This window comes from Montipora foliosa, chromosome 6, assembly GCF_036669935.1.
Source record: "Montipora foliosa isolate CH-2021 chromosome 6, ASM3666993v2, whole genome shotgun sequence".
NCBI lineage: Eukaryota > Metazoa > Cnidaria > Anthozoa > Scleractinia > Acroporidae > Montipora > Montipora foliosa.
In genome coordinates this window covers 50,486,385-50,496,384 of record NC_090874.1, presented here as the reverse complement: position 1 = coordinate 50,496,384, position 10,000 = coordinate 50,486,385, and the positions used below count along the sequence as shown (strand labels likewise).

The 10,000-nt window shown below is 39.7% G+C and overlaps 1 protein-coding gene across 1 annotated transcript in view; it reads left to right on the top strand.

The window, feature by feature from the left end:
- The window catches only part of LOC138005715 (maternal protein exuperantia-like), a 160,377-nt gene that overhangs the window by 118,019 nt on the left and 32,358 nt on the right, over positions 1-10,000 (top strand). The window lies entirely within an intron of this gene.

Here is a 10,000-nt window from a genome sequence, read left to right as displayed (position 1 = left end):
ATTCCCGGACAAAAGCAACAAACAGGCAAACATCAACAGAGGAGGCGGGGAGACGTAGTTTTCGTTGAGACTGCTCGTGTTCCGGTGAAAACAATTTTTATTCGGCTGACATTAGTTATCAGCATACTTGTTGATCAAGAAATGGCATCGAACGACTTCAGTCTGTCTTCCAGTTCAGATTGAAGTCTCAGAAATGGAAGATTATGAGTTGGAAGTTGAAGGTTCGCTGAACTCGAGCTCTATAGCGAGCGATGCAGAAGGCAAGCAAGAGGCATTTGCCGACGATCCGAAATGGAAGTAAAGGGATATGGACTCAAAATACAGCTTCCTGCAAAACACAAACGACACAACAAAACAAGTCTGGCAACAAAAGGTACATGAAACATTTACCGGTAAGGTGGTCGTGATAGTACACGTGATCTCTATTCAACCGCTGCGAGTCATTTTCCACTGGCACTGGCTAATCTGGAATTCTTTTCTTGAAAGAAGCCGTTATTCTCAATCTGAATACCCAAGTTTGAAACTTTACTAACATTTCAAGCCACTGAAATAAATATAAAGTTTTCAAAAAAAAAGAATACCCGCTGACTGTATTGGATTTACACTGAACACTGCAAACCAAATAATGCTCGTCACAGCCAAGCATTCGATACTGTTTGCAGTTCACACAGCGGATTCAGGATGAGCGTTTAGTTGTCGTGTTCGTTGTAATATTGTCATTAATGTCACACTTTTCATTTAACTCTAGTCATGAAATTTCGCTAGATCGAATTTATGCTACTAGAATCTGTATTTTCGTTAGTTTGAATAATCATACGCCTGAATTTTCGTTACCATTAACGAAAATATGCAACCTGTACCCTGGTGGTTCATTGTATTGCTCGATAGAATCACTCAACCTGCTTCGAAGCAGAAACAGCCAGGGACAATGAATAAGCCACATGTTTGATCGCTCCGCCTTATTGAGCAGCATGGGGCAAAATTCTTTGCACTGGGTAGGGGTGGGGATTTTTGTAAGCTAAGCGTCTGCCAATAACATGCAACAAAAAACGCATTGGAATCTGAGTACTGTGGTTCTATGGAAAACGAAATTTAGACTTACTTTTTTTTTGTATATTTCATGCTATTGACCATGCGACAAAAATGTTGGTTTTTTTGAGGTTTAATTTTGTTTACTTTTCCTAGACGACACTAACTTAATTAACAAATACATAAAGCAAAAGAGTCCTTTTTCCCAAGAGAAATTTGAGCAAAGCCGCTGTTAAAATCATGGCAGTTTTGTGTTCTTTTAAAGTAATAGTTGGTAGTCGTTGTTCTCACGATCGACACGACCACAGCAAATTATGCATCAGTCAATTCCAGCTGTTCCCCACCCCACCCCCCCCCCCCCCCCTCCGGGCTAATATCCGGGCATTAGCAATTTCTTTAAAAATGAGTAAATTCCCCCACATAAGCCGTCTAAATGCCCTGGGAGGGGATGAAGAAAGAGGGCAAATACCCCTGTCACCGGGAACATTGCCTTCCAACACCTATGCAGTTTTTTTATCAATCAGTGAATAAAACGTTCAACTGTTCAGTATTTTAATACAACGGTAAGACTTCAAGGACAACAGGACGTGTTGGTTGAGTCCTATTTAATTTATTTCCTTTTATTTTGTTTTTAACAGTTTGCTAGAGGATAGCGTGACATTAAATATTTTGTTGTATAAAAACCATTATGTTTTGAATATTTTGACTAGAATAACGACAATCCTGTTTACAGTGTTTACAATAAAACAATTACCAGTTTTAGAAATCTCACAACTTTAATATTTTATTTCAATACTTTTTAAGCTTGCAAGATCAGTCTCGAAGATCGCATCATTTTGAATTCGGAAATCTTAAGTATTTTAACTCCACTTTCATGAATTTAAGAAAAAGCTAGGCTAGTTTTGAATGCGAAATAGCCGTGTTCACGTCAGTGATTGTTTTGTGATAAACAAAATATAGTTCACCTTGCGTTGAAAGTCAAATGCGAAATGCGTTGAAAGTCAAACGCAAACTAGTTGAAGACTAGTTTGAAACGCGTTTGGTGGTTCCTTTTTCTCTGAGCGGTACTGTACATATTTTTGAATACCAATTCCAAATCATCGGCAGGAGGTGTTGGTTTATATATCTCAGAGAAAGTAGATTTTTTAAGAAGACGTGATCTTCACATGTGTGCAGATGGCATTGAATCTTGCTGGATTGAACTACATGTATAATTACTTGCGAGTGTATACAGACATCCCTCGTGGGATCGAAAGTTCTTTTTTGAAATCTTGAAGACCCAACTAGAAGAGTTAAACAACAAGGGGACATGAAAGGGATTATTTCCCAGGAAATAGGATTTTTATGTCCCTTTCTCTGCTTGTGTATTGCTTGATTTAGAGTCGGCCTGGACCCGACGGGGGAGATATTAGTATTGCAGTAGACCCCCCTGTAAGGGTTTCGTGTTGATCACATGACTTTCCAAGCCATGTGCTCGACAATCCGTCCCGGTTAGTCTGCGGTGCAACACTTGTTTTAGCACTTTAAGGTAGGGATTATTTTTTCATTCTAAAAGCCATTTTGATCGGGCTGTGGTACCCTTTCTTATCGAGCTTTTAGTGTAAAACCCACTCCCGGTGCAGGTTTTGTTTTGTAGTCTCGGACAAAGTTTTGTCTATTCTTCGCTATTGATTGCTGCTATATTGTGTAGTCTCGGTTTTGCGTGGGCTTTTTTCTTTGGCTTTAATTTGCATTTAGATGGCTTCTCCCCCTTCCACTGTTCTGTTGTTCGGTCATTCGTTTATCAGGAGACTTCGGGATGACCTTTACACACAGTTCGATTCTCGGGAGGACGAGGCTTTTAAGCTCGCGAAAGATGCCATTGTTCATTTGCACGGTGTCGGTGGTCACACTGTGAGAAAACTCATCCAGTATGACCTTGGCGTGTTTTCTTCCCTTTCTCCGCATGCTGTAATTTTGGAAATAGGCACCAATGACCTTTCTGATCTACAGCCAGAGGTCATTGGATCAGAGATCGAGGAATTGGTTAGGTTGTCGCTGGACTCCTACGCTGTTTGAGTTATTGGTGTGTGCGAGGTGATCCCTCGTGTTCGTGCTCCAATTTTCAATGACGCAGCACTGATTCTTAACCAGTATCTTCGCGGAGTTCTGGACCCCATTCCAACTGTTTTCTGTTGGCAACATCGCGGTTTTTCTGAGCCATCTAGAGACCTGTATTTATCGGACGGAGTCCATGTGAATTCGCCTGGGCAGTACTTGTTGTACTGCAGTTATCAGGGCACCATCTTGCAGGCCTTACGCATGTTGGCCTGTCCACCTGCGCCATAAAGCCTTTCCCTTGCTCTATTATTTTTACGCGGCCCTGTTCCCGGTTTTATTTACGTTAATTAGGCCTGGGTCCGGCTCTTCCTTGAGATAATTCTCGAAGACCCTGTTCTTCACCATTTTTGTTATAACAAACAAAAGTAATAATAATAAATTTTAAAATTATTACAAAACTCGTAACAATGATAATAATGAAAACAAATACGAAAAAAAAAAAACCTTAAATGACATACAATAAAAACCCTTAATACAAAAAGTGCACGCCGGGCTGGCGAGGGATTAAATTCGGCACGCTCGTTAGCCCGCGGGTAACTACTTTTGCTCAGCGGGTTTTCGCCAAAGTGTTGTTTGCTTATCCAATATGGCGGAACTCGTCGTGAATATACACGATACTGTTACTTCTTATATTGCTAATGCACCAGATAAGAATTTAGCGACAAAAATTGGCGATGAAATTTTAAAGCTTTCAAGAGCCGTAGTTAAACACCACACGTTTCCAGAACAACAACGGTACAAGTATTATCTGGCACAGCCCTCAAGAATGCTCGCAAGAGAGGTTTACAGGTGGAATAAAGGCCTCTGTAGAATGCTGAAATGTTCTCCGTCACTTCGCAACCCCTGGGGAATAACACTTAAAAGAAGCCTACCACTTGAGCTGTTTGATACCTTAAAGACAACTGTTATTGCCTATGGCTGGGGACAGGTGACCAGAAGTACTAATCACGTGGAGGAATTAATAATAACAGAAGAAGATCATTTCAAGAGTCTTATAATGTCTTGGAGCAACAAGTTTCGCGTCAGCTGGAGAAGACAGAAGTGTTAATAAAAGTGGAGCAAGACGGTGGATATAGTCGAGTGGTGGTCGATGCAGCCAAGATAGTAAAGATAAAGTACTCTAAGAACCTAGAAATGCTTACTTTGTCTCTCGGTTATGGCCACTGGAACAGAGTAGGTGTTTCTCAACATTCCTTTTGCAGTGTTTGAATATTGTGAATTATTGCTATAAAGGGATTTAGTCTGTGGCATCAGTTAAATGTTTGATTTTAATATACTGCCTGGAGTTATTTAGGGCCTCTTTATAAGGTCTGTAAGGACAAAGAAAGTCCTTTATTTTTATCCTGCTAATTCTCAACCTTTGTGATTATGTTTCTAAGAGGGTAAATAGTCAGTCAGGTATACTTTGCACAATATTTTTTTATTACCAGCCTATCTACTAAATTGAATGAGGTTAAGAAATGTTTATTGCCCACAAAAATGTTCTCAGTCCTGATTTTCTTCATTTACCAGCCCTCCCTGCCAATAAATGATGTGAACTACATTGCTTTTCTAAGTAAATTACTCATAAACAGACTTTTTCTTTACAACAAAGTATATTGATAAGAAACAATCCATGAACGTTCTGAAAGAATATTGATCAAAAGTTTCATAATTGACATGTTATAATGTTTACATCAGTTGTCAAACCAAGAAAGCAATGAAATATGTTAAGCTCCAACACTAATAATTTATAAGTTGTGTTCAACAATGAGTGAAATTGACAATTCTGTCTCATAATGTTGCTCCCAGCCCTCCCTGCCAATAAATGATGAGAGCTACATTGCTTTCCTAAGTAAATTAATCATAAACAGACTTTTTCTTTACAACAAAGTTTATTGATAAGAAACAATCCATGAACGTTCTGAAAGAATATTGATCAAAAGTTTCATAATTGACATGTTATAATGTTTACATCAGTTGTCAAACCAAGAAAACAATGAAATATGTTAACCTCCAACACTAATAATTTATAAGTTGTGTTCAACAATGAGTGAAATTGACAATTCTCTCTCATAATGTTGCTCCCAACCCTCCCTGCCAATAAATGATGAGAGCTACACTGCTTTCCTAAGTAAATTAATCATAAACAGACTTTTTCTTTACAACAAAGTTTATTGATAAGAAACAATCCATGAACATTCTGAAAGAATATTGATCAAAAGTTTCATAATTGACATGTTATAATGTTTACATCAGTTGTCAAACCAAGAAAGCAATGAAATATGTTAAGGTCCAACACTAACCCCAATCCAAATTCTTTAAATAATGCTTTGTTGTGAAATGGAATTGCATATCCCACAGTCCAAACTGTAGGATTAACTGATTTCAGTAAAAGGGAACAGGTGTTAAAGAATAACTGGCAGTGAACCTCTAGCTCTTGACAAATTGCTTCATCAGTTTCAACTCTACTGAATTTTGACACTGTGTCACGCAATTGAAGGGCAGCAAATGCAATTGAAACATGTCGAAGTAATTCAGGCTCAGTGTCATTTCCTCTGCTTAGGGCATCAATAAGGAACATAAATTTGTGGCAAAAGGATTTGGTTTCTTTCCCAGTGAAACGATATATTCAAATTTCTTTTTTCTGCCTTCCTTGAGCCACTTGTTTAGCTTCTTATATAGTCTAGATGCACCAACTTCATTCTTAAGTGGAGTTTCATTAGGCAGAATTGATACATCACAACCTGCCACAGGAATGTCACTTGGTGAAATTGCTTCCTCCAAAAGTAAACAATGGATATACTGCCAAGCATTGTTTGAATTATGCAATGGTTCTGCTACAGCAAAATCTACTAAATGTCCGATAACAGGTTCACATTCCTGCCTAGATTCTGACCTTTGATGAATTGGGTAAGTTTGCTACGCTTGGTTGAGGGGGCTAGATGTGTGGCATCAAGCTCACTTTGTTTTGCTTTCACCCTGGATGCTGCAGAGAGCCTGTCATTGTATTTCCATGGTTGCCATGTACACTCCTCACCCTCACCAATTGACCCACTGACAGTGTCTTTGTTAGCTTCATGAACATTTGCAAAGGTAGAAAAGTAATGTGCTGCATTACTTAACTGACCAGCAAATGTTGCGAGCCACTTCATGTCAGAAGGGACTAATTTGAACTTAAATTGCACGGGATACCCTGCCACAGTATACTATTTACTCTCAACATAAGCAATGTCAGAAACTAGTTTTTTTGCATAAAGCTTCATGACAACATGAGACTCGGAGCAATTAGCTCCAGCAAGAAGGAAGTTCTCATTCTGGCTAGCAATTCGTTCCCCTACATTAATGAAAGAAAGAAGCCATGCAGTAGCCTCATCGTCCTTGCCAAACGGTGCCCCATCAGCACCTATGGCTACTTTGAAATTGTATGGGGCCTCGTTAAAGTGATGAAGAAAAGGTGATCCATCCTCGCTTAAGACTTTATCAACATGAATGTACAAATTTGCAAGTTCAAGTAGAAATTCTTCTAGTTGCCTGAAAGCTCCTTCTACTTGTTCATCTTCCCCCAGGCTCCCACAGAATTCAGAATTCATATCCAAGACTGTACCAATTTCAACAAATTTGAGAAAGGAAATAACCTTTTCATAAGTTAGAATTTTAGGTACTCTCACTCCTGAAACCTTAATGCTGCCTCTATGAGCACTATTTCCATTGGACTTCATGCACAAGCTTTGCCTAACAGATTTGTATTTTTCTTTGCTGATTAAACCTTTACAATAAAGAACCTTTACACTTCTCACTGAATTGTCAGTGCTTCCTTCAAATTCAGCTACTGCTTTGTTTACAACTGATGGAAGTACTTTCCTTGTTTTCTTAGAGCATGCAATGTAGTTCTTTAGCTGCTCTGAACTTGCATTAGTAACTAATGAGACCCACATACCATCAAGGCAAGGTCTTTTATCACTTTCTATGGCACCATGAATTTCAGAACATGCCTCAATGATTTCATGTTTACGTTTTCGTGAAGACCGTGGCTTCACGAACCTATCTTGAAGCTGCTCTGAGTTTCCTGGCTGGATCAGTGAAGGTGCTTTTCTTCTTAGCTTCATTCGTCTCTTCCTTTTCGTCTCAGAAAGAACTTGTCTTGAGGGGACCCTCACTAATTCAAGCTCTGATACCTTGGATTGGCATCTTTTGATCTGAAAATTAAAATCATGCAATTAACTTGTTTTTTGATGAATATTTAAAACATTATCTGGCAAAAAAAAAAATTTGAAAATAAGTAATCCTTACAAGAGTATGGTAAAATAATTTTTCTGGTCAGCAATTGAGGAAACTCTTACCTCCACCAATTTTGTAACCCATTGCAGATCATGTGTATTAAAGGCACCCATGATCCAGTGTCGATCGATACTCTCGATCAATACCCTTGATCGACATCCCAATGGATACTTGGTTGACATTCTATTTGACACTTGATCAACACGGTCAATATTTGATCAATAGGTGGTGGATAGTCGGCCGAGTGTTGACTGTCTACGGTGTATTGATCAAAAATTGCCGGTAGTGGACTCCCCACTGACTGTCGACCAAGATGTCAGTCGAGCGTCAACTGAGGCGTCATTGTGGTGTCAGTCGAGTACCAATCAAGAGTATTGATTGAGGGTATCGATGGACACTTGACTGCGGAAGCCTTTAGTACACATTGTCCCACAATGGTTATTTGTCAGATTCAAATACTTTGCAGATTTAGTCACATTTTCATAAGGCTGCCTAAATCTGACAACAGAGGCCAAACTAAATGATTATCAATATAAATAGCCCTGTTGTTGGGTTAACAACTAAATTCAAGGCAATCAAAATTAGTGGCACTCAAACAATAATCAACCAGTCTAAAAAATTTAGTGATATTTTTAATATTTACTAAGCTTATCAAGGCAAAACTTACTCTCTTGCTCACACGATCGACTTTTCTTTTTTCTTCTTGAAGGCTTTGGCAGTTGTCAAGGTAAACTTCTTGTAGTTCCTTTCTTCTAGTCGCTAATTTGCCAATCGGGAAGCGGTACTTCGCACTAATTTTGTGCTTCTGTTGTTTTGCCTTCCCTTTTCCCCTATTGCTGTTTATGGTTGTTTGATTCGCTGATCAAAAGTTGTTACTGCGGTCTAACGAGCGTGCCAATTTCAAACCCACGTACAGCCTAGCATGCGGTTCCATTTTTTCGAGGCAGGACAGCTGTAAAGCAAGAAAGAATTTTAGAATTCAATACACAAATAATTTTATGGGGTATCTATCGTTTTGAATTCCTCGGAAAAAATGAAGGAAATTAATGAACGGCTCAATTTTATCAAATATGAAGAAATGGACTTACCTCCGCTCGATACCGCACAGTCAACGAAAAATGCCAAAGTATTCTCCATGGTTTCACTGAATGACAATCACAAAATGGCCTACCCGTCAACATCAAAATACCATGTGCTTTCCTCCGTCCCACAGATCATAGCAGCCCATGTCATAAGATATTCAGCTTTTAAGTATGCAAATCGATGCAAATCTATGCAGACTAAAAGGCGGCCATTTTGAAATTTGAAACCTAAAACACCGCTGACAGAAAACTTGCCAATTTTGGGCGCGCCCCAGCCCGGCGTGATAATATATATAACCTGTCTAATTTGAATTAGTTAGAGCTTGTTCATATATACTGTTGACTCCTTGTTTCTGAATTGTTTCATTTTGTTCTTGAGCCCCTGTTGCTCAAATTACTGTCATTATTGAGCCCTTGTTGCTCTTGTTTAGACTGTTTAATATCAAATGAGCCCTTGTTGCTCATTTCTTTTGATATTTACTGAGCCCCTGTTGCTCAAAATTTTTGTTATGAGCCCTTGTTGCTCTCTTTTCCAAATTGATGATTATTGCTGAGCCCTTGTTGCTCCCTTATTTGATTCGTTTATTAAGCCCTTCTGCTCAAAAATTTGTTTTTAAGAGCCCATGTTGCTCTCTTTTTCCATATTCTTAATTCCTGATGAGCCCTTGTTGCTCATTTATTTGATTTTGTTACTGAGCCCCTGTTGCTCACTTGTCATTATAATTGAGCCCTTGCTGCTCTTGTATGATATTGCTAATTAAAACAAAACATAACAAGCCAAAACAACCCAAAAACAGAAATTACTACTATTATTGAGCTCTTGGTTACTCTTGTGTATATTTGTTACTTGCATATGAGCCTTTATTGCTAATGTGTTCATTATTAAAGGCTAGTGGTGAGGCTCTGTTCCTCATTATCATTGTTATCCCAAGGCCCAGATTTTCATTGACGTTTCTTATGGGGCTTGCTACTGTTGCAACTGTTGTTGGCCTTGCTTGTCCATACCCCAAGTTTTCTTGGTGCTCCACGTTCCACTTTTCATTTTCAGATGCCTCCCAGACGATCTCTGCGTCAGAAACGCCCCACCTCTCAAGCTTTGGAAGCTTTAGCAGGCTCAGACACTCCTCCTGCCCGCAGGCGGAGAGCCACAGGACGAACTCCCTCCTCCTCCCGTGCAGAACCGGCTCCCCTGGCAGCCAACCACTTGGTCTCTACACAGGGAGAGGTGGGCAATACCCCCTCGGATCCAGTTTTGCCTACCGCGTTCCTGGATCAAGTCGTAGCAAGAGTGACCACAGAGGTGACCAGGCAGCTTCAACCACTTCTCTCTGGTCCTTCTTCCATGCAGTCTGATGTCACCTTGTCAACTGAGTCAGCTCCGTCCCAACATGGCCCTCCTCCCAGTCAAGCCCCTGCATTTGTGCAGCCCTCTGTGTTAGCTACTGCTTTGCAGGGCAGTCTGAGGTTCCAGTTGTTGGACACCCCATTCAGCAAGAAGTCACCTCGGTTCAGGCAGATTTATCAGGTGA